This window comes from Engystomops pustulosus, chromosome 3 (assembly GCF_040894005.1).
Source record: "Engystomops pustulosus chromosome 3, aEngPut4.maternal, whole genome shotgun sequence".
In the NCBI taxonomy this organism is placed as follows: domain Eukaryota; kingdom Metazoa; phylum Chordata; class Amphibia; order Anura; family Leptodactylidae; genus Engystomops; species Engystomops pustulosus.
Genome location: NC_092413.1, coordinates 176417279 through 176441903, shown reverse-complemented (window position 1 = coordinate 176441903; position 24625 = coordinate 176417279). Strand labels below are relative to the sequence as shown.

Sequence of the window (24625 nt, the reverse complement as noted above, 5' to 3'; positions counted from 1 at the left end):
CCTCAGGCACCACCACCAGCAAAAAGATGGGGGGCAGCATTAGGGGCACAGTTATCTGCTACAAAGCAGGACCTGCCGAAATAGTCTCTCTTCACACCTGATGTTGGCATGGGTGTGAGACACTTCATGAAGTATCCAGTTACTCAAAATAATAACCCGATGCATTACTATGAGATTAAGGCTGGAGAGGGCGCCGTTCTACAGCTCGCCTCAATCAGCAGAGAGTTTAGTTTCACCCCTGAGAATAATCCTTTAATAGATTCAGAAATAGTAATTGCATAACAAGTGCTTTACAACAAATCAGTATTTCATAACCCAACCACAATTCAGCTGACAGATTAACAGGCATTCTCTTATGCAATATTCAGTCTCCATTATTCCTTCAATGATGGCATTTCAGGCAATGTGCCAACATAGCATTCCCATAGTGACCATTTATTTTTATAAAGTGATATTGTTCTTGGTTAGCAGTACTATCTATTGCATTACTTCTATGAATTATTTTTTTACCTATCCTGGATGGTTTGTCATTGATCTCTACAATTATATGATCAGGACAGCCACATCTTGGAAAATTCTCCTTCTTCCAAGTCTAGTCATTTTACCTCTTACCGACATGTGACATTGTGTTATGTCACATGCCTCCTGCCGGGGTATGGAGAGGGCTCACAGGCTGAGCCCTCTCCATACAAGGTGGGCGTCTGCTGCATATTGCAGCAAACACCCACCGGTAAAACCCCCAGCCAGCTCACTGTAATATCACCATTCCTATTCACCCTCTACACGTCCAACTACTCTTAGAACTGCCATGTCCAAAAGTTCTTGGAGTTAGAATAACAACCTAGTCTTAAATGTTGAGAACACTAAGGAAATGGTTCTCAACATGCGGAGGATAAAGGTAGTCACAAAACTGATTAAGATCATATGTCCAGCTATAGAACAGATAAACTTCTACAAATACCTGGGGGTCTACGCTGATGATATATTGGACTGGACATCAAACAATGATGCTGTGTACAAAAAGGAAATCTCCAGATTGCAATTGTTGCACATCTGTCATAAAATCCTCATAATGTTCTACGAGACTACAATCGTCAGCATCATTTTCTTAGCCGTAGTTTGCTGAGAAGTCATCATGAAAGGTAAGAAAAACAAAATTGTTTAAAGAGCGCAGTGCACAAGTAGAGTATGGTTGAGCTTGTTTGAACATATTTGATGCGATAGATGCCTCCATAGATTTGAGTCTATCTTGTAACCCCATGTATCCCCCTATTTGAGTGCACCCTCAGAGATCGCTACCGCCAGTTGAGAGATTCCATTACTCTTTGTTCCCTAAAATAACTGAACTGTATAATCAGCAACTGTATACCAAAAAGTGTTGAACTAATATTGAAACCATTAGCACCCTACGACACCCTCCCCTTTGCTGTAATGTCCAAAATAATATCCTCAGTAATAATTTTTTTTTATTGTATTGTATTTAAGTGGGGTTTGGTGTGGCTCTGTCTTCTACTTTTGTGAATATAGGAAGACTCCAGCTTAATTACACTGGTGTGTTTGGGAATTTTTGACCATTTTCTGTTACCTTTAGATCTTAAAATGAAGAGCGTTTAAAAATTGCTGGATGCTCTCATCAATGGTGAAGTAACACTGTGGGGGACACTTTACTTTGTAGATTAATGGATAGAGAAGATAGCTGACAAATAGGCGGTTCTAACACATGTTATTAACACTGTGAGTGTAGAGGACCTTTCATATTGCCCATTGATGGACCACCATGTGGATCACACTGAATTTGGGGGACTCTGGTCACATTGGGAATTGATGATTTTATTTTACTCATGTCTTTATTTATCCTTATTTCTGTAGTATCTGCCTCATGCAAGGAAGACTCTTCTCAGGATTTAGGTGAAATCTGGAAGACAATTGTAAAGTTGTTTGATTTGTGAGAACATAATGCTTTGCTGCTCCATTGACATTTAATAGAGGTAGATAGACAACTGAAATATTTGGAAACACGATTATTAAAAATGAAACAGGGCGCTGTGCGTTGAATACAAATTCCCATCCGAGATGCTTTGTAATATACTTACAGAGTTATTGAAAACGGTTTTATTGATTTGTGGTTATTTTATTCAGAGCTGAAGAAAAAAAAGAAAATCAATGGTGTCGGTGAGACTTAACTTTCTGCATCACTTCCTGCTCATACGGTTCTCATTAATGGACACTTTATCAATGCATATTTTCTTAAGTTCATATTTTGCATTTGCAATTGCACAATCAGTGCAAGGAAAATCTAGTGCCTTGGACAGATTTATTGACTGTGTGTTGCTCATTGGAAGGCTATAGTCAGATTCATTAATAGTTTAAATAAAGCAGCCAAGCATTGCACGTCTTGACAGCTATAAGAGATTCACTTACACAATCCACAAGATAAGCCTCAGCATACTCTACAGAAGCCCGGTATTAAAATTCAGCCAAGCTAAATGATGTCCTTGAAGGATTTCTGAAAGACAAACAAGCAGCATCAGATTATTATATATTTACTCAGATACAGGAAGATGGGCAATTTAATAAATCCGACTTCATTTACATTTACATTGGGAAATGCACCTGATATTTGAAAGCAGTGACTATAAGGAGGGGCAGTTCAGTAGATTATACAACAAATACCAAATGGGGTTGACCCCATATTATGCGATAGACATACAGATGTGCAAACACATAGACAGATACATACAGCCTTCTCATTTTTGGAGGATGTTATTTGTAGGCTTGGAACTTTAGGTGCGATTTTTCACCTTTTCTTTCATGAGCAAAAGCATACTTTTGAGGGACCTGCTCAGCTTTTTAAGGAACCCTAACATGAGGAATCTACTATCCTGCAACCTAACTTAACTTGTAGAAAGAAACTTTATTTTAGCGATATGTAAATTAAATGCAAATTCTACTCAGGCGTGTAATAGCGTTAGCTCCAAGTCGCGGCGACTCGGCATCCTCGTGGAGATATATGCCCATTTTTATGGTTTTTATTGGAATTGGCCATTAGGAGGAATTAAAGGACCGGGAGAGAAAACGTAGCAGTCCCGTGTATGAATAGTGACTTATTCTCATCTAAAATGTCACCAGTTGTGATGGTTCGAAAATCCTGTTGTGTGGACTATTAGTGGAGCTCCAGTCAATATACACAGTATAACAGTCTGTATTTTGCCTGTACATCGTGAAGAGTGCACCAAATTCATGAATTGTGGCGCCCTTTCTTCATGAATCTGGCACCCCCTTTGCTGCTCACGAAGTGTGTACCATTATTTTTGGTTTACTTTGTTCACGCTGAAGAATTGCAGCTCAGAAACAATTGTGGCACATGTTGAACCAAATGGTGGTGCACGGTCCGACTAAGCAGTAACACTCCCCTGTAGGCACATTTTTTCTGTCTTGTCGGACAAAGAGCAGCTGCAACACAAAACTGGCGCAGACACTTTATAAATACGTGTGCAAGCAGTTTGCACAGCTTTTCTAGAGCAAAGTCAGACAAAAAGCTGCTGCAAACACTAAATGTGGGCCAAAGGGTTTTGTCAGACTTGTAAATCTCAGCATGCTCTACTTTTGCACGTCACATGTGTGAAAAACGCACCATAAAAGTCTATGGAGACGCATCAAAAACATTGTTTTTAATGCATGGGTTGCTATGTAGGAAGTGGCATTTGGTTGACAAATAAAGAATCATGTGATTTGAAACTCGTGCTGAAAAAGGCATCAAAAATGCAGTAAAAACAATACATGTGTGAAAGAATAGGCACCTAAGGCCTCTTTCACACTTCTGTTGCAAATCACCTCAGAGTGCAATGTGTGAAAAACTGACATATTTGGTCAAGTTTTGCTAGGAGTCATTAGCGTTCATGGGTTTTTCAGAAGAATCTGATCCGATCAAATTTAAGGTGGGATCCAGGGCCAACCAAAATGTAAACATCAGGACTGATAGAGACAGGTTGAAATTATATGTGTGAAATGATGTATTTATGTTAATGACAGTGAATAAAGTAATGTGTAAAAATATTTAATTTTGTTATCCCTTTAATGCAAGGTTTTTGAATTTTTTTAAAGGTATTAAGACATACATAAACTATATAAATTTGATATCACTGCGATTATACTGATCCAAATAATATCTGTCATCTGAAAGCTGTCCAAATAAAGCCCCTCAGAATATGGCACAACTGTGGAGAGATATATATCCCCCATATATAAATATCTTCCATAGCTTTGTAAGAAAAGGCATCAATGGCAAATATAATCACTGCATATTCCACCTAGGGGCATAGACACTGTCTGAGTCATTGTAAATAGCGAGTTTGTGTGAAGCTTGAGAGAATGTTGGAGATGGAAGCAACTTTTACAAGTTGTGGAGGCCGTCATCATGGTGATCATAACTGGAAACAGAACAAATGGGAAAGTGATGGACTGCAATCACAGACCATTAACTGTGAGTCATTTCCATTGACTGTACTACATTTACTTTTTGTTTTGTCACATCTATTCTATTATTATAGTATCTTTTACTGTATGTCATTATTAGTTAGAGGTTGACTGACACACACTTACAATTATCTTATAGCTACCTCAGAATGACTCCATTGGAGTGTTGTGATTGTTCATGGGCCACATGTATCATAGTTTTGTCTCTGTAAGGTGAATTTTAGAGACATTGGGGCGCGGCCTGGAGTGGGCCGGCGCGGGGCGTTACTGTCCCCGCGCCTGCGCACTTTCTGCTGCCAGCGACTTTTCATACGTGAAAAGTCGCCGGCTGCGCTACTGGCAGCCCGATACATCAAGAGGCAGAAGCCTCTTGATGTATTGGGCTGCGAATTTGCAGCAGCGGGGCGATCATATGATAAATATCCCCCATTTGGTGGATCTTTTTTGCACCTTATTTATGATCCTGTCTTTTTACTTGTGATACATGTTCAGTTTTTCCTATCCTGGCAGGCGCAAATTTTGGCTTCTTTTTGAGACTTTTTGTTGCAAATGTCTCAAATCCACGTGGACACAAGTCATGTGAGGGGGTTATATACAGGAGAGGACATTACTGTTAATTTGGGATTTAACATGTTTCATTTTTAATGTATTTTGAAACTAATTACAACAGCTGAGGAGAGGAGATTTTCCTAATTTCATTACTTTTAACATTTGAATTTACGAAACGCATAGTAAATGCTATGTTAACATGTGTTAACACATAATTTATATTGCATTTTGTAAACAAAAATGTTAACAGTATGAAATTAGGCAAATCGCCTCTCCTCAGCTGTTGTAATTAGTTTCAAAATGCATTACAAATGCAATTAAACAGCTACGTGTCACCTCACCCTTAGAAGTAACCAATAAAAAAAAAATGCAAAAATGTAAGAATTTTGACAAAAGATGTTACTGTACAAAATGTTAAACATTTAAAGCATGTGAAATCATTCCAATTTACATGTTAGAAACGGGTCCATGAAAAAAAATTTCCTTTGCACCTGCCCTAGACCAGGTGCAGATTTGCACCCTAAAAAGTCGCAAAAAGGCGATAAAAAGTGAAACCTAAGTGAAAAGTCACACTGTACATCTGGAAAACAAAGATACATAAGGCACACTGCACAAAGGTGCAGACAAGGCGTGCTTGAAAAAGAACAGAGTTAAAAGTCGCAAAAATGGCTTCAAAATGGCAAAATTCGCTAAAATTAGACAATTTGGCTAGCTGAAACTATGATACATGTGCCCCCATATAACTTGAACCTTCCAGTAACATTAGCGGTTTGTGTATAAATTCCTCAGTTTTCTAGATCTTTAGAACTTCATCGTGTACCTCCTGTAAATAAAGCCTGGTCAATGGTCATGTGTAGAGATTAGCAAACCTGATGTTCTGGTTTGGAGTTCTTGTTTGGCCACTCGACCTGGACGTATTTCCAAATTTGGCAGCTGAACCGCCAACGAACTAGCCATGGCTATGATTGGTCTGAACCCCAAACCTGAACTGGAACGTCGGGTCCACTCATCTCTAGTCATGTGATGTCACACAGGTGCACAGCTCGTTATAACACACAGCTCTGATTACTCTCTGTGATATAATGAGCCATGCACCTGTGTGACATCACATGACCATGGACTTGTGTTTATCCACTAGAAGTAAACATAGAAGCTTCCGATTGAATGACAGCAAGCAGTCAACTTTTCAATACACAAACAATATCAATTATTTGTTAAAAGTGGACAACCCTAACAAAATGGTGAATGGTTATCATAGCTTAAAAAGAGGGTGGCAGGATGTGCGAGTAATGATATGTAAAGGAGGATCCACACCAAAAACAACAACAATGTCAAAAACAAACCAGTGTGGTGTGTATGAAAGATCCTCAAAAAAATTCAAATTGGTTCAAATAGTAAGTACAAAGTTTATTGAAGACACCATTAACCCCTTAAGGACGGAGGGTTTTCCGGCTCATTTCTCGCTCTCCAACTTCAAAAATCCATAACTTTTTCATTTTTACGTGTACAGACCTGTGTGAGGGCTTATTTTGTGCGTAACAAATTTTACTTTCCCGTAATGTTATTTATTTAAACATGCCGTTTACTGCGAAGCTGAAAAAAAATTCCAAATGTGGAAAAATTGAAAAAAAACCGCACGTGCGTCACATTCTTGTGGGCTCAGTTTTTACGACTTTCACTCTTCGCTCCAAATAACACGCCTAATTTATTCTTTGGTTCGGTGCGATCGCGGTGATACCAAATTTATATAGGTTTTATTGTGTTTTAATACATTTTCAAAAATTAAACGAATGTGTACAAAAAAGAAAAAAAATTTTTTGCCATCTTCTGACGCTAATAACTTTTTCATACTTTGGCGCACGGAAATGTTTGAGGGGTCATTTTTTGCGAAATGAGGCGACGTTTTCATTGCTACCATTTTGAGGTCTGTGCGACATTTTGATCATTTTTTATTTCATTTTTTATGTTATGTAAAAAGGTGTAAAAGTCGCATTTCGGACATTTGGGCGCCATTTCCCGCCTCGGAGGTCACCGCCGGCCATAACCGTTTTTATATTTTGATAGATCGGGCATTTTGGGACGCGGCGATACCTAATATGTCTGTGATTTTTACTGTTTGTTATGTTTTATATCCGTTCTAGGGAAAGGGGGGTGATTTGAACTTTTAATATTTTATTATTTTTTTTTCTTTTTTAAACTTTTTTTTTTCTTTTTTTTTTCACTATTTTTTAGACCATCTAGGGTACAATAACCCTAGATGATCAGATCGCTCCTACCATATACTGCAATACTACAGTATTGCAATATATGGCGTTTTTGCAGGTCTTACATTACAATGAGCCACTGGCTCATTGTAACGAACCTGCATAAACCATGTAGCCTCGTGTCAAGAGATGACCCGAGGCTACCATGCTAACCGATCGCCGCCCCCCGATGACGTTCGGGGGCGTGGCGATCGAAAAAAAGATGGCGGCGCGCGCGCGCCGCCGTCTTTTAAACGCCGCCCGCGACTTTGCGGGCGGCGTTTAGAGGGTTAATAGCCGCGATCGGTGCAAGCACCGACCGCGGTTATTAGCGGTGGGGGTTTTGTGCAAAATGCAAAAACCCCCACCTCTGTATGAAGAGGACTCAGCCCGTGAGCCCTCTTCATACATCCCTTATACCTCTGCGCCGTAGAGCTACGGCGCAGAGCGTTAAGGGGTTAAAAACATTTAAAACAGCATGACAAGATTCATGCATACAGAGGGAATGGTTATGATGCAACCAAAGAAAGCCCTCCACATTACCCCCTGGGTATAACAATGCAGAAAAAGCAAATCACAGACGTACAAGTACAAATATAAGAATGGCTGAGGGAAAGCAGGTAGGTATACTCGTCAAAATCTAGATTAGAGGCACCAATAGCCGGTCAATGCATAAGCCATATCATGCTGACATCAAAGCCAAATATTACCCAATTGGGACTGCATTCAGGGGGTATGTGGCTGCGAGCCCCACGCGTATCGCCACAATGTGTGGCTTCCTCAGGGGTGATTAAACACTGGGGTGTCGGGGGTATTTATATAAAACCCTAGTTAAGTTGTCCGCCAATTGCGGCTGTTCTTACCTGGCTTCCGCCTGCAGTTGCGGTGACCGCGAACCTCCCGTGTCGTCACCCAAACCACGCGCATGCACAGTCACCCCGTTCCTCCTCCTCCAATACGGGGGACTGCGCACGCGCGGGCCGAGCGACGATCGCGAGAGTAGTGCCGCGATCGCCACACCACAGGTAGGAGTATGGATACGTATCATAGTATGCATGGAAAGGGGAACAGTCATGTGGTATAATAAAGTTGATGGGGATACATATAGTTATAACATATATATAAAGATATACAACAAGATCAGTACTCAAATTGATGACAATATTATAATAATTCACATATAATCGGAATCATGTGCAAATTAAAGTGACCTGTGCAAAGAAGAATATATTAGTAAATTTATATCTGTGGCTCCAGTTGTTTTCTTCCTTTCTTTTGTCTTTTACTTCTCAGGACCATTCTCTGGAGTTGGCAGTGGATAAGGATGCGTGTAGGCAAGGTGTACATTGTGCATGAGCTTCATGGTGTCGAAGGGGACCACCTATAGTGGATAAGGGAGGGGGGAGGAGAGAAGGAAGAAAAACAAAATAAATTCATAGGACATTCATAAAAAAGAAAAAAACCACACAGTGACTTGGGTGTGCTTATCCGTGTAAGTGTGTGTATGAGTGTTGACATATAGTTGCATTGAAAATTCAATGCTCTCCATATATGTCCACAATCATATAATTAGTGAGTGTGTGAAGTTATTTTAATTAAATGTGGTACAATTTTTTGATTCCCATTATTGTTATTTTTTGTAGAAACCAGTGAAGAGGAATTCCTCGTTTAGTCCTCTAGGGGCCATGGCCTGAGTTAGGAAGATCCACTTGGTCTCTTTTTGTAGTAGTTGTGGAACTACACTTCCTCCTCTTATATTAGAAAAAACTTTTTCCAGGCCCGTGATTTTAATTCCTCCACACTTACCTCCGTGGAAATGATGAAAATGTGAGGCAATTGAGGTCAAGCTTCTGTCTTTGCTGATATCCCGTCTTGCTGTGGAGATTGTGGAAAGATGTTTCTGGATTCTTTTGCGCAGCTCCTGTGATGTCTGCCCTATATAGACCTTGGGGCAAGAACATGTAATTGCATATACCACGTTTCTTGTACGACAATTAATGTAATGTTTGAGATGATGTCTCTTACCGTCTATAGGATCTTTAAAGTCGTTGGATGGTAACATATATTGGCATATATTGCAATTTCCACATGCGTATGAGCCTGGTATATGCAATTACATGTTCTTGCCCCAAGGTCTATATAGGGCAGACATACACACACTTACACGGATAAGCACACCCAAGTCACTGTGTGGTTTTTTTCTTTTTTATGAAGGTCCTATGAATTTATTTTGTTTTTCTTCCTTCTCTCCTCCCCCCTCCCTTATCCACTATAGGTGGTCCCCTTCGACACCATGAAGCTCATGCACAATGTACACCTTGCCTACACGCATCCTTATCCACTGCCAACTCCAGAGAATGGTCCTGAGAAGTAAAAGACAAAAGAAAGGAAGAAAACAACTGGAGCCACAGATATAAATTTACTAATATATTCTTCTTTGCACAGGTCACTTTAATTTGCACATGATTCCGATTATATATGAATTATTATAATATTGTCATCAATTTGAGTACTGATCTTGTTGTATATCTTTATATATATATATATATGTTATAACTATATGTATCCCCATCAACTTTATTATACCACATGACTGTTCCCCTTTCCATGCATACTATGATACGTATCCATACTCCTACCTGTGGTGTGGCGATCGCGGCACTACTCTCGCGATCGTCGCTCGGCCCGCGCGTGCGCAGTCCCCCGTATTGGAGGAGGAGGAACGGGGTGACTGCGCATGCGCGTGGTTTGGGTGACGACACGGGAGGTTCGCGGTCGCCGCAACTGCAGGCGGAAGCCAGGTAAGAACAGCCGCAATTGGCGGACAACTTAACTAGGGTTTTATATAAATACCCCCGACACCCCAGTGTTTAATCACCCCTGAGGAAGCCACACATTGTGGCGATACGCGTGGGGCTCGCAGCCACATACCCCCTGAATGCAGTCCCAATTGGGTAATATTTGGCTTTGATGTCAGCATGATATGGCTTATGCATTGACCGGCTATTGGTGCCTCTAATCTAGATTTTGACGAGTATACCTACCTGCTTTCCCTCAGCCATTCTTATATTTGTACTTGTACGTCTGTGATTTGCTTTTTCTGCATTGTTATACCCAGGGGGTAATGTGGAGGGCTTTCTTTGGTTGCATCATAACCATTCCCTCTGTATGCATGAATCTTGTCATGCTGTTTTAAATGTTTTTAATGGTGTCTTCAATAAACTTTGTACTTACTATTTGAACCAATTAGAATTTTTTTGAGGATCTTTCATACACACCACACTGGTTTGTTTTTGACATTGGTTATCATAGCTGACATTAAGTCTGCAGTCTCTCAGAATATCCTAAAAAATCCTGGGATTAATAATGCATTTTTATGATAATTAGGTTACACTCAAACATGATAATTATTTACTCAGTACCTTGACATCTTTACAAAAACCGGAAATAGACATCAAAATTGATGCAATGGTGGATAAAATCAATCTAATAATATTATTAACATTTGTTGCAAGCATGTCTTCTGGTGCATAATATAGGAAAAAAAAAAATTCATACTAAAAAAATAAAAATCCTTCTTATTTTTAGGTTCTGTTTACACAAGTACTTTTGTATAACAGGTATGTTTACAAAGTAAATCAGAAAACTTATAAAAACTATGATAAAAGACCATATGATTACAAATAATATAATTAGGATTATTGCTGCTATTAGAAAATCTGCTACTTATATTGCTTTGCGGTTGTATTAGTATATAGGGGGAATATATTACTAATGCCTTTACTTTATGAAAAGATCAGAAGAAGCCTTAGAACACAGCATGTCCACAAATGACAGGAGGGGGCTAGTTGCCATGAATATACATTAAAGCTGATCATTTCTAAGTTATATTTTGGCGGAGAGGATTGAGAATACCTTTGATCACTGTTCAGAGTGTTTAAATCCTCTATTCTCATTCGTGATAGAGACTTCGTGTGTTCAAAAATGTGAAGAGAAGATGTTTACTAAGCTCAATGCGATCAGCAAATCCTTTGCTTTTCCTACGTTGCATGAACATTAGAATTTGCAAACACAATGAACACCTAATATTATTATGTTTATTACTTTGCCCGTGAATGGAGACTACCTGTGGTGCAGAAGGCCTATTATTGCCTTCAGGAAACAGAGTATTTACAGGAGGTTTAACACATCATTCTATGTCTTATCCTAAGTTTGGCCTACATTATACCTTTCATTTACAAAAATAAAGAAAGATGGGTGAATGCGGATAACCACAAAATCGACACCAATAATTTTGTGCAAACATTCTTTTCTGCTACCAGTAGAAGAGGTATGTGCCCATGTATTGAACTCTCAGTTACTGCAGTGCCGTGATCTTAATTTGCCTTAGCTGAAGCTACTTAGCTACTGAAATGATTCACAAAACCATTTTGCAGTTCCAATTTAATGACACGTTGGCTCAGACTTATTATTCAAAATGTGCCTGATTTCAGGCGCAGTTTGCACAAACATGAATGTGTAAACTGTTGCACATGTATTTATGTAGCGTTTCTGCCAGTATTATGTTGTGACTGCACGGTGTCTGCTGCTGTATTTGCAGTTTATCACGCTCTGTAGTGCACCAGAAAAAAAGAGCTGTATTCAGTTTATGTGCTATGGGGGCGTGCAGGGTGCACCAGATTAATGAAGATTGCGCACCAGTATTCATAAATCCGATGCACTCCGCACACTAGTGAGGCACGTAGTGTAGTATGCCTCACTGTTAATATATGATTTGTACATTGCAAGGCTTTTTTTTGTTTTGTTTCAGGGGCTAAGTATTTCAGCTGGAACTCTCTGCAATTAGAAACTTAAAGTGTCTGTCAGGGACCAGGGGTAGTGGACCTGCTGTACCACCTCAGATGATGATGTAAGCCGACACCTGGGAACGGTGTTCACCAGAGCCCACTGCAAAGCAGGTTGGACTTGCCGCACCGTGGTACCACCAGGTCGCTCCACAGGCATGACTTTGTCCGCAGTGGCGGCAAAGGTGAGGTACAGAGTCATGAGGCAGAACCATGGTCAGAAACAGGCAGAAAGTCAAGGAAGCACAGGATCAACGTCATAGCCACAGGGAACAGAACAGAAAAGGGGAAAGAACTGGGGTCACAACGGGGTATACTTTATAATTGTCGCTCCAGACAAATTCCTCTTTGCCCGGTGACAATTGGATTTTCACATTTTCATGGGAACAAGGATTGTCAATAAAGTCTCACAACAGACACAGCTGATCATTGCATCCTGGGACTAAAGTAAAGCATCTAGAGATCTTCATCAGAGGTCACAGTGGGGTGGCTCTGGGACCACCTGTATATGTTTGGATAGGGATTTATATTTTTTTAGCTGAACATTTCTCGTTTCACCATGGAACTGCATGACTACTTTTTACTCCCCTTATATATACTATAGAAGAAGAAATAAAAGCTGTTTTGGGGGATTTTTAAAATCCCAGTAATATCTAAAATAACTTCTGATTTATTTTTCTACAAAAGAACCAACAAAGGTGTTAAACATACACCCAGATGACATGTTTCTCATTAATTTGCTTGTTCAAAAACTGTTATAAATGGAAATGTGAATTCTTTGTGATACTTACACTTTATTTTTTGATTACTAAAATACAAATAGTTTATTGGTGAGTCAAGTGTGCACCCGAATAGGTCATACATATTCATAGTGATGCTGAGGCATTGCACTTCATAATTTATCCTTTATATCAGTAAATACCTTCCATTTGTATGCTATGTAGCTTGTCGAATCTATCTGCATAATAATGGCATCTACATATTATTACTGCACACAATGCTACAAGAAATCTTAGCCTCCACGGTAGTTTTGCTTTCTACATATGATTTAACATACACATATAACAGATTCAATAGGTAGAATTGGTTAAAGGGGGATTCCCATTTCGTCAAATTAATGTTAATGTTATCTGCTTGCTGTCATTCTATAGAAAGCTTCATTGTTACTTCCAGTCCAAAAAAATCTGACCATGGTCACACATGTGTGACCATTGTCAGGTTTTTGACAATGAACCTTTCTATAGAATGACAGCAAGTAGAGACAGAAATTCCAATTAATTGATCGAATTAATGGATACTCGCAGTCATCGGCACACCCTTACAGTGCAGGAACTCATTTATAGCTATATATGTGTGCCCTTCCTTCAGCAGAGATCATAGGAGTTGCTAGAGTCCAATGACTTTGATAGTAGGTCAATAAACTATAGCAACAGCCAACAGGTTACTACAGAAGAACACTACTGGATCCAGGGGAGGTGAGTATAATTTAGTTTTTTTATTATAGGGAACATATTAGTGGCCTAATTTTTCACGAAAGGCAGGTTCCAAAAGCCCATTATACCTTAATTTCAAAGATGCCTTTGTCTCTTAACATGGCTCCCTTCTGGATGTTGGTGGTTTGTATGCAGTTTAAAACAAAACATATTTCTCTTGCGCTAGATGGACAGAGCTCACTGTGAGAATTTCTTGCTGTGGTGAGCTGACATCAGCGTGGGAGGGAAGGGTTTTGAGTTGGCAAAGCCCAAAACCAACTACAGATATTCCAGGCTGCTGTTGTTTTATGGTATATTGTTAACTTTAGAAAATAGAAAAGTGCAGCTCATTTTATTTTAATTATTTTTTTTTATTTTGAAATGATGTGGGATCCCCTTTTTCTTTCACCAGCCAGATGCAGTGTTTATGAAGTATTATTGGAATTGGAGAGCACACAATTTTTTTGTGCCAGACAACAGACACTCATTTGTAGTTATTGGGGTTCCTGCCTTTCTCTAGAATGTAGGGACTTTCTTTGTCGGTGAAGTCCTGAGACACCAAAGAACAAGAATAGCCCTGTCAAGTAAAATAAATGGACGGGCAGATCATGCTGGAGGACAACCACCATAACAATAAAATCAGATAAGTTAATTACTGAAAATGAAAAATGTAAATTTCATTTTGTGTGTTTCCATTTTTCACTTCCAGAACTTTTCCATGTACAGAGATGTAGGAGGGCCTGCTTTCTGTGTAATATATTGTCCTTCCTAGTGACTGTATTTCATATTCAGAGCTGTGTACTGGGAAGCTGGAGAAAAATTCCAAATGTGATGAAATTGTAGGAAAAATCTATTTGTGCCATTTTCTAGTGGACACTGTTTTTATGGTATTCACTGAGCACTGTAAGGGATACTTCCTCTTTATTCTTTGGTTAGGTATGATCACCTTAATAATACATTTATATAAGTTTTACAAGATAAAACGTTTGTATCATATTTTTTTTACACTTTGGTGTATGAAGCTGTGTAAGGTCTAATTCTTTACATGACAAGCTGACGTTAGCGAAAAAGTGGTAACTTGGATCTTATTTTCTGTTACAGGGTTCAGCACTGGGCGTAACAGGTTTTAAATTTTGATGGATCAGGATTTTTAAGATGCGGTGATGCCTAATCTTTTAGGTCCCTTAGGGTGTTGGAACACTAGGGGTCTGATGGCTCATGTAATATACTGAAATACAAGTTTATTGCAATACATTGTGATATACACTCACCGGCCACTTTATTAGGTACACCTGTCCAACTGCTCGTTAACACTTAATTTCTAATCAGCCAATCACATGGCGGCAACTCAGTGCATTTAGGCATGTAGACATGGTCAAGACAATCTCCTGCAGTTCAAACCGAGCATCAGTATGGGGAAGAAAGGTGATTTGAGTGCCTTTGAACGTGGCATGGTTGTTGGTGCCAGAAGGGCTGGTCTCAGTATTTCAGAAACTGCTGATCTACTGGGATTTTCATGCACAACCATTTCTAGGGTTTACAGAGATTGGTCCGAAAAAGAAAAAACATCCAGTGAGCGGCTGTTCTGTGGGCGGAAATGCCTTGTTGATGCCAGAGGTCAGAGGAGAATGGGCAGACTGGTTTGAGCTGATAGAAAGGCAACAGTGACTCAAATCGCCACCCGTTACAGCCAAGGTAGGCAGAAGAGCATCTCTGAACGCATAGTACGTCGAACTTTGAGGCAGATGGGCTACAGCAGCAGAAGACCACACCGGGTGCCACTCCTTTCAGCTAAGAACAGGAAACTGAGGCTACAATTTGCACAAGCTCATCGAAATTGGACAGTAGAAGATTGGAAAAACGTTGCCTGGTCTGATGAATCTCGATTTCTGCTGCGACATTCGGATGGTAGGGTCAGAATTTGGCGTCAACAACATGAAAGCATGGATCCATCCTGCCTTGTATCAACGGTTCAGGCTGGTGGTGGTGGTGTCATGGTGTGGGTAATATTTTCTTGGCACTCTTTGGGCCCCTTGGTGCCAATTGAGCATCGTTGCAATGCCACAGCCTACCTGAGTATTGTTGCTGACCATGTCCATCCCTTTATGACCACAATGTACCCAACATCTGATGGCTACTTTCAGCAGGATAATGCGCCATGTCATAAAGCTGGAATCATCTCAGACTGGTTTCTTGAACATGACAATGAGGTCACTGTACTCAAATGGCCTCCACAGTCACCAGATCTCAATCCAATAGAGTATATTTAGGATGTGGTGGAACGTGAGATTCGCATCATGGATGTGCAGCCGACAAATCTGCGGCAACTGTGTGATGCCATCATGTCAATATGGACCAAAATCTCTGAGGAATGCTTCCAGCACCTTGTTGAATCTATGTACCCGAAGAATTGAGGCAGTTCTGAAGGCAAAAGGGGGTCCAACCCGTTACTAGCATGGTGTACCTAATAAAGTGGCCGGTGAGTGTATACACTTGGGAATATTAGATCCTGCCGCTGGCATGTTGTGATAAAGAGTGTTAATTGGCAGACATAGGATCCTCCCTGAGGCTCTCAGCTGTCATAGAAACCAATCAGCAAAATGTAATGATGTTATGGCCACTGCTGTTTATGTAAGAGGATTGTCTTTGACCACAGCAGTTAACGGCCGTAACCTCTTCAGGACATAAATGTATTATTTGCAGTCCTTCAAAGGTTTTTGTAATGTGTGTGTAAGTGTGGGGGGCGGGATATTAGGAAAATTTACCAATATACATCTATTATTAGTTCTGCTCTGCTTTCTTTATATGTAAAGTGAAGCCTCCTGTCTTTTACCTCATCAGTCAGACATCCCTGTCCATCTGCGGCCATTTTATGGAAAGGAGTGTCTGACTAAAACTCAAATATGAAACTGATACATGATGGAGCAGGGTGGTAGGGGAAACCACTCCACTCTGGCCACTCCCATGGGACTAGGGACACAGCTCTGCATACAGAAAGGTAAACTTTCATCTACAAGGATATGGGGGAGTCAGAAAAAGGGCTCCTGATGACAGGTTCCCTTTGATAGATGTTGAAACTATTAGGGCTAAGTGGCTACAAATAGTTCAGTGTTTTCCATGAAGAGAAATCAGTCTGGGAGAACAACCACAAACAAGAAGCTTTACTTTGGTATCTATTCAGTGTCTCCTCAGTATTTTGTGAACATTTTCTCCTATTTTATTTTATTCCAAAAAGAAGCAAAATGGAATATGGAGTAAATAGACTTTTTTTAAATAAAATAAATATTTTTCTTTTATCTTCATCGCAAATGTACCAATCCTTTTGTAATAACCTTTCAGTGATCCATGTGCTATAAATATTTCTTCTTTTGTTCTGTGTAGAATGAAATTGCTATACAGTATTTTGTCACATTTTATCACTGAGCAATGGAAAAATCCTCAGCTATAAATGCTTTCCTACGACACCAAAAAGTGTCAAAAGTGTAGCACAACATCCGAGTGCACAGACTTAGTTAATTGACATGGCAACAGAATGTACATTTTTCTGCCAGTTGGAAGCACATTTGGAAACTAACATTTTCTGTGAGAGCTTTCCAACTCAGGGACTAAGATTCTAAGATTGTAACATAATATATTGTAATAATGCTGTATTATCTAGTCACTCGGCTAACATAGACGTATAGTCTATTAGCAGGGGAGGAGTGTGTCATTTTTTGATGGGAGAACATAGGTAAGATGATAGAGATAAAAGAAAATATGTCGGCAGGCGCAGCGCTGGGGAGAGCTTGTAGGAAAGGAACAGAGTTTTTCCTTCTTTCTAATTAAGTCTTGCGGGAGCAAATAACCAAAGTATTGGCTTAAATACAACAGATTCATTATTTCCATTAGACTCAAACCTAACTGCGCTATACAGAATAGCATGAAACCTGGTAACATAACATCAGATAATGAATCTCTCAGCAAATTTTCATAATTGAAATATTGGAAAAAATTGATCTACTATGAGCATATTATTTGACATCCAAGGGTCAATATACAATGATAAAATAATCTCTTATAATCGTAACCAAATACCATATTTTTCGCACTATAAGGTGCACAAAAAATCCTTTGATTTTCTCAGAAATCAAAGGTGCGCCTAATAGTCCACTGTGCCTTATATAAACTGTACTTACAGACAACACGCCTTGAACTGTGCACAGCTCTGCCACCTGCTGGTCATTCCTCCTTATAATCAGGTGCGCCTTATATATGAACCTAGACATTTTAGCAGGCATTTATTGATGGTGCGCCTTATAATCCGGTGTGCCTTATAGTCCAAAAAAGACCTCATGTGGTGGGTTCATATGGTTTAATAGACTACCAATGGTTTGCTGAAAAATGTGACCAAATCTGCAATTGAAGTTTTGAATGAAACGTTAGAGGTCAAAAGTGAGAAGTATTGAATACTTTCCCTCGAGTTCATAAAATGCAATTTTCTTTTTAATACATATATCGTCAACAATGCCAGAAATGACAATTATTGCACATTACTGCCCTGTAAAAGAAGACATTTAAAAACTAACCCCCACCTGACTCAACTTCCTTCTCTTTAGTCATTTTCAGTTTTCCACCTTAAGGACGTACTATTTGTATTTTGTACATAACTCTGTTCAATGTGGAAGGTTTCTCAACCATTTATCTAATATCTTCAGTTATGTAATGGAGATAACATTCAGCATACAGATAAAGCCAAATTTTTAAATGATCTCTAAGCAGGGGTGCACCTAGCCTTCCTGCAGCCTGAGGCGATCTATAGAAAGAAGCCCCTGTCCACGTGGCCAAATAATTATAATGTGATGAAATTGTTAAAAAAATATTTCTTTTGGACAAAGTTTTTACTGCTTTTATTGTACGCTCCAAATGACACCTTCAATCTATTCCTTGGATTGGTATGATCACACGGATACCAAATTGATGTAAGCTTTATTGGGGGGATGTATTAACGCACTTGTGCCACAATTGGGGTGGTTTTGCACCTAAACACTGTCTAAAATGCCTTGCACCACAGTTATCAAGGCTTTTAAACCATTTTTTGGCAGCTTTCCGACTTGTCCGAATAAGGGGCGTGGCCTTTGGTAAATCCGTGTGTCTTGCAGGAAAACGTCCGTGTGCCCAAAATTCTGCCGCACAGTTTAGACCAACTAAAAGAAGGTCTAAAGTAGGAACTGACAGGCTTATCCTGCACCAAAATTCATCATGACAGTGATAAATCTGGCGCAGCAAAAGACTTGTGTTTTCCAGCTAGAAACTGGCAGAACCTGAGACACACTGGGGCTCATTTACTAAGGGTCCGAACGTCGCACTTTCTTCAGGTTTCCCAAATATTTCCATTTTGCCCTGAATTGCCCTGGGTTTTCGGCGCACGTGATCGGATTGTGGCGCTGGCTTACATGCGACAGAAACCGGAGGTCGTGGCCGTCGGACAACCCGACGGATTCGGACAAACTGCAGATTTTAAAAAAGCAAATGTTTCGCAAGATCAAGCACTCACATGCACCAGGAAGAAGCAGGTGAACTCTGGCGGACCTCGGCTCAGCAGCGACACATGCAGGAACTAGGATGTACGATCTGCCCCATTGTTAACCCCCCCCCCATTATGTTTTAGATTTTAGATACCTAAAATGTCTATGATTTTATTTGTTTATTTTTATATCAGTTATAGGGAAAAGGAGTAAATTAATTTTTTTTTTTTTACTTTGAGTGAGGAGGATAAATCTAATCAAGAGACAGAGAGGGAAATGGCATGGAGATGTCTACAGTGAATGTATGGGGTCATTTTAGCAAGGGGGATGTGTAAATATATTGGTTATTGGCAAATCCCTGGTTACTTATGCGTGGCATAGTGACCAGACCATATATGTCCCATGATGGTGCATTCACACATGACCCCTGTGCTGCCATAGCAATGATCGGCTCCCCCTGAAGATGGCCTGGGGGGGGGGACAATCGTGGGGGAAATGCAGGTTAAATTCTGTAGTCGCACTGACCGCAGCATTTAATGAGTTAAACACTCGCCATTGGAGCCCACTCCGACTGTGGGTGTTATGCTGCTTGTGGGAGCTGTAATACTGTGTAGCAGCAAGCCTATGATCTGACTGCAATGCTGTTTGCACAGCACAGTTGCGAGGCACTCTTCAGCAGATCCAAACTGATTCCTTACAGCCTGTCAACCCCTCCTTCTGTAGACAGACACAGAGCCAGGAAATGCCACAGCCATAGTTATTCATGGTGGCATGTCCTGGCTTAACAGCCTTATACAGTGTCCAACTCTTGTATGATGCTGCCGCCCCACCCCCCATCCTCCACCATGGGCGCCGTCTGAGGCAGGATTCTTAGATCGCTTCATGGGTTGTACGTCCCTCTCTCTAAGTTTTCAAAAAACTTTGCATATACCAAGAATGCAAGAAATTGATTCCATCTACACTTACTTTGCATCTTATTTCTCTCTTTGCCCTCTTAATATGCTTAATGAGTATATGTGTGTAGCATTACTATGGTACAGAGGCAGAAGTTGCATAGGCCTGGATGCCTGATGAAGCTCCCAGTATGGAAGAGGGTGGTGTGGGGGCATACATAATTAGAAGCCCGTCCCTTTGCTAATGGTTGCTAATTATAAGTTTCTTTTCTAGGTGATCCCGTGTGTCAACTGTAGCGGGGGACATCGCAGGGATTGACATCAAGAGGAGCGGAGGTGTGCATTTCTAGTCTTTTTGGGGAGCATCGGAGAGGTTGGTGTTGTCACGTGAGAATTTAAGCCGCTTGCATAATGTTACCTCCCTCTCCCAGCATGGGAGTTATGGGGGCATGCATAATTAGCAGCCCAAAGTGCCAGACATCAGCGTCCCCACGCTTTGCGCTACTAATTCTAAGTTTCTTTTCTAGATGATCCTGGCTTGTCAAGACTAGCAACGGATAACACCGGGATCAAGATGAAGAGGAGCGGAGGTAAGTATTGGCGAGTATTTCAAGGTTTTTTTTGTTTCTTTTATCCTTCATCAGGCATCTAGGCCTATGCAACTGCTGTTTCTGTACCACAGTAAAGCTACACACATGCATATGTATAATTTATTATGCATAATATGTATGCAATTAGATATCTTTTATAGACTTTTACATTCATAGTTCACTATAATTTAACATTGTTACAAAATAAGGTTAAACCCCGTTAAGATTGCCCTCATTTTTTTTATGCAGCTAATTCCCTTTTCAAATATCTGTTCCCAGACTATTTTATTGGAACAGTGCATCTGTTATATGTCATTGTATCTTAATTACAAGTGTCCCAATTTCAATTTCTTTTAAAACTATGTGCACAGTTCTAGAGCCAATTCCCTATTTCACTTTGCATAAGGCACTAAACAAATCTTAAGCACAAATTATTTTCTGTCACTAAAGTGCTGGTTGGTTTTCAAAGTAATTATTTCGAGGTCAGCGCTTCTATTTTACTGTGAAATTACCAACGTAGAAAGAAAAAAAAAATCAAGCAAGTCTCTCTCACAGTGGCCATCTATGGGTTGATGGAAAAAAATGGCAAATGTTCACATTTCTTATGTCTATGAAATCCATAGTACAGCTCATCTAGCCATTAGTGTTAATCTATAAATCATCTAGAGCAGTGTTTGTAGAGCCAATTGTGTTAAATTACTTAAAAAAAAGGTGCGGGCAAGTAATACAATCCATGCTTGAGAATATGAAATCCCCAAACAGCAAATCATAGCAGAGTTTGTCAGTTGAACTTTGATATTCATCATTGTACAATTGCAGCTAGAGACATCACGGCTGACACGGCCCTCAAGGTAAATTGCAGACCATGGAGCCGCAATACCTATTCAGAAACTGATTTAGAGTTGGCAAGGGGACAATTTTCTTACAGTACAGCACATCAACACTCTGTTCTAGCTACAATATATTGCCGGTCACATTATCTGTAAATATTTTTCACTGGCCTGGAAGGTCTGATTTGTAGTAGAAATAAGGAGGTAAAATCCATTATCATACCTATTGTGCTAAGATAAGGAGAGCAATTGGCATTTGCAGTGACAGCACTAAAGATGAAACGATTAGCAAGTTCCAGCTCATGCAGAAGTAATGGCGAAATACAAGACAATATCTAAATAAAACTTAGAGACTTATGTATAAGAAGTCTCTGCAGTAACAGAGAGATGGGATATGCAAAGCAAAGGAAGAATGTTTCACCTTCAATAGCAGAATGTAGACATCAAAACGGTGGAAACTTTAAAATGTGTAAGAAGTTGGGGAGAAGCAACAGTCCAAACTAGAAACAAATAAAAGACTAGTTAATCTGTGATAAGTCATAAGCTTTACCCCTGCTGATCACGCTAGGGATCAGCTCTTAGCTATGGGGAAACCTCTCTCTCTTGATCCCCAAATACACACGTAGGGGCACATGTATCATATGCTGCCACTAAGCGCTCCCTGCCCCCCTGCATCTGCCAGCTCCAGCCTCATGATAAACCTTCCGGGTGGTTGCACTGTACTGGTCCAGGGTGGCATAGAACTGCGCCATAGCCTGCGCCTGAAAAAGCATTATGTGACACCAAGGGGTTTCCTAATTTTAGGTACTTTAGGTTTGTTCTTAAGTTGAATTTGTATGTAAGTTGGAACTGTATATTTTGTAATTGTAACCCCAGCCAAAATTTTTTGTCTCTGTGACAATTGGATTTTAAAAATGTTGGATTGTCATAAGAATCAGGATTAATAATAAAGCTTAATTTGCTGACCCCTTTAATAACTGTTATAGCTGTTTATTTTAGCCCAGGGCTGAAGTATAGTAAATTACTAATACCCACAGGTCCGTTTGTCACTAGGGGTCGTCTGTAAGTTGGGTGTTCTTAAGTAGCGGTCTGCCTATATATGACAAAACTTGGGGAGGGAATAGGGGGTGATGACTCAATATGGTGCCCAGGATTAAAAGCCCAGAAACGACCAGGTTAAGTATAGGTTTGTTTGCTATTTATCACATTTTATAATAGTGGATATATTTATGGATAAAGACTAGATCACCAGACCATTAATATTTCTGTTAATTTCTCCCATTAAATAAAGGAAAAGAATAAAAATTTAACAGGCAAGTTATAAATTTCATTGACTGAAATAGATTTTTCACCCTTCCATTGTAGAGAAATCACCTTTATCTTGTAGCCCATCATGTGGCCTCTTTCTACATCCTCAAAGGAAATCTAGCATCAAAATCAAGCATGAAAAACTAGTGACATATAATCATAGATCCAGGCACTGAGACTGTGGTAATCTTCTTATATTTTTTATCCACGGCCTCCTTCCTTCTGAAAACAACTTTTATAATAATGCTAATGACCCTGAAGGGCTCTGATGGGTGTTTCAGAGCACCTTAGTGCTGTAGTTTCACAGACTATTACAATGAGCAGATAAAGTGGCATCTTCATTCTGATAAAAACAGTTATTTTCATTAACCCCAAAATTTTTGCATTGCTGAGAAAAAAATGCTTTATAAAATTATGTTAATTAACCTCTGCCACTCTGGGATGTGTAAGTTAAGGTGATTGGCACTCTTGGCTCATTATTATGTTTGTCAATAGTGGGGGTCAGTTACTAAGGGCCCGATTTGCGGTTTCCCGGTGTATTACCCGAATATTACCGATTTGCGCTGATTTTCCCTGTATTGCCCCGGGTTTTTGGCGCACGCGATCGGATTGTGGCGCATTGGCGCCGGCATGCACGCAATGGAAATCGGGGGCGTGGCGAACGATAACCCGACAGATTCGGAAAAACCACAGCATTTAAAAAAAAAAGTGTTGCGGGACACGCACTTACCTTCACCAAGTATAGGATGGTGCACTCTGGCGGACCACGGTAAACTTCAGTGCAGCAGCAACATCTGGTGGACGTCGGAGGAACTGCCTTAGTGAATCGCCGGAAGACCCGAATCCACTGCACAGAACGCGCCGCTGGATCACGAAGGGGCTGGGTTAGTAAATCTTCCCCATTGTGCTTTGTTTCCCTCACCCCATTCCCCTATCTGAGAGATGCTGACTTGACTTGACTCTAGGCAGGTTTTCCTAAAACTTTTCAAGAGCTTGCTGCCATCACCGACTCTCGGTCAGGGAAAATAGAGAGAGGGGCAAGGGAAGCAAAGCACAATGTAAGAGTACATACCATATATACTCGAGTATAAGCCGGCCCAAGTATAAGCCGAGGTCCCTAATTTTACAAAAAAATCCTGGTAAAACCTATATTTTTATTACTCGAGTATAAGCCGAGTTTGGGTTTCAGCACATTTTTTTTGTGCTTAAAAACTAGGCTTATACTCGAGTATATATGGTAATTATCTGAGCCATTTGTGCCTTATCTTACACTCCATAGTGCACCAGAGGCTTATAAGTATAATTTTATACAGCGTTTTCTCAATGATGCAAAGGTTTTGGAGCTAATGAAAAGAACTATTTTTTGTCAGCATGAAGACACCGGTTTGTAATTTAGCTCAGCTTAAACCACAAGTACGTAAGTGTTTCTTTTCCTTTAAAAAAATCTAAATTAAAATATTAAGGGGATATTTATCATATGCTGGCCCTCGTGCACCAGCGTATGATAGCCCCACCGCTGCAAATTCGCAGCCCGTTACATCAAGAGACTTCTGCCTCTTGATGTATCAGGCTGCCAGCAGCGCAGCGTTTAACCTACGCCAGGCAGGGAAAAAAAAGCAGCCGGCGACTTTTCACGTAAGAAAAGTCGCCTGCAGCAGCGAGTACGCAGGCGCAGGGACAGTAACGCCCCACGCCGGCCCACTCCCGTCCGGCCGCGCCCTCCGCTCGGCCGTGCCCCTCCTTCACGCCCCACTGGCGTGAAGATGGCGGATCGGGGCAAATATTCGCAAAAGCTAGCAATAACCTAGCATTTGCGATTATTTCAGGGCCTCTGCGCACCGCCAGGTCCATTGTGTCTACTATATGTAACACATTCTTACAGAAACTGCTACTTGTAAAAATATCACTTGCCAAGG

General features: G+C 40.3%; 1 long non-coding RNA gene across 1 annotated transcript; it reads right to left on the bottom strand.

The window, feature by feature from the left end:
• Positions 1-743: 743 nt before the first annotated feature.
• Positions 744-6036, bottom strand: LOC140120630 (uncharacterized). Its single transcript, XR_011853917.1, has 4 exons — positions 5895-6036; positions 2422-2506; positions 2094-2141; positions 744-1915 (listed from the first exon to the last, which is right to left on the bottom strand). It is a non-coding gene; the product is annotated as an uncharacterized lncRNA (long non-coding RNA).
• Between the last annotated feature and the right edge of the window lie 18589 nt (positions 6037-24625).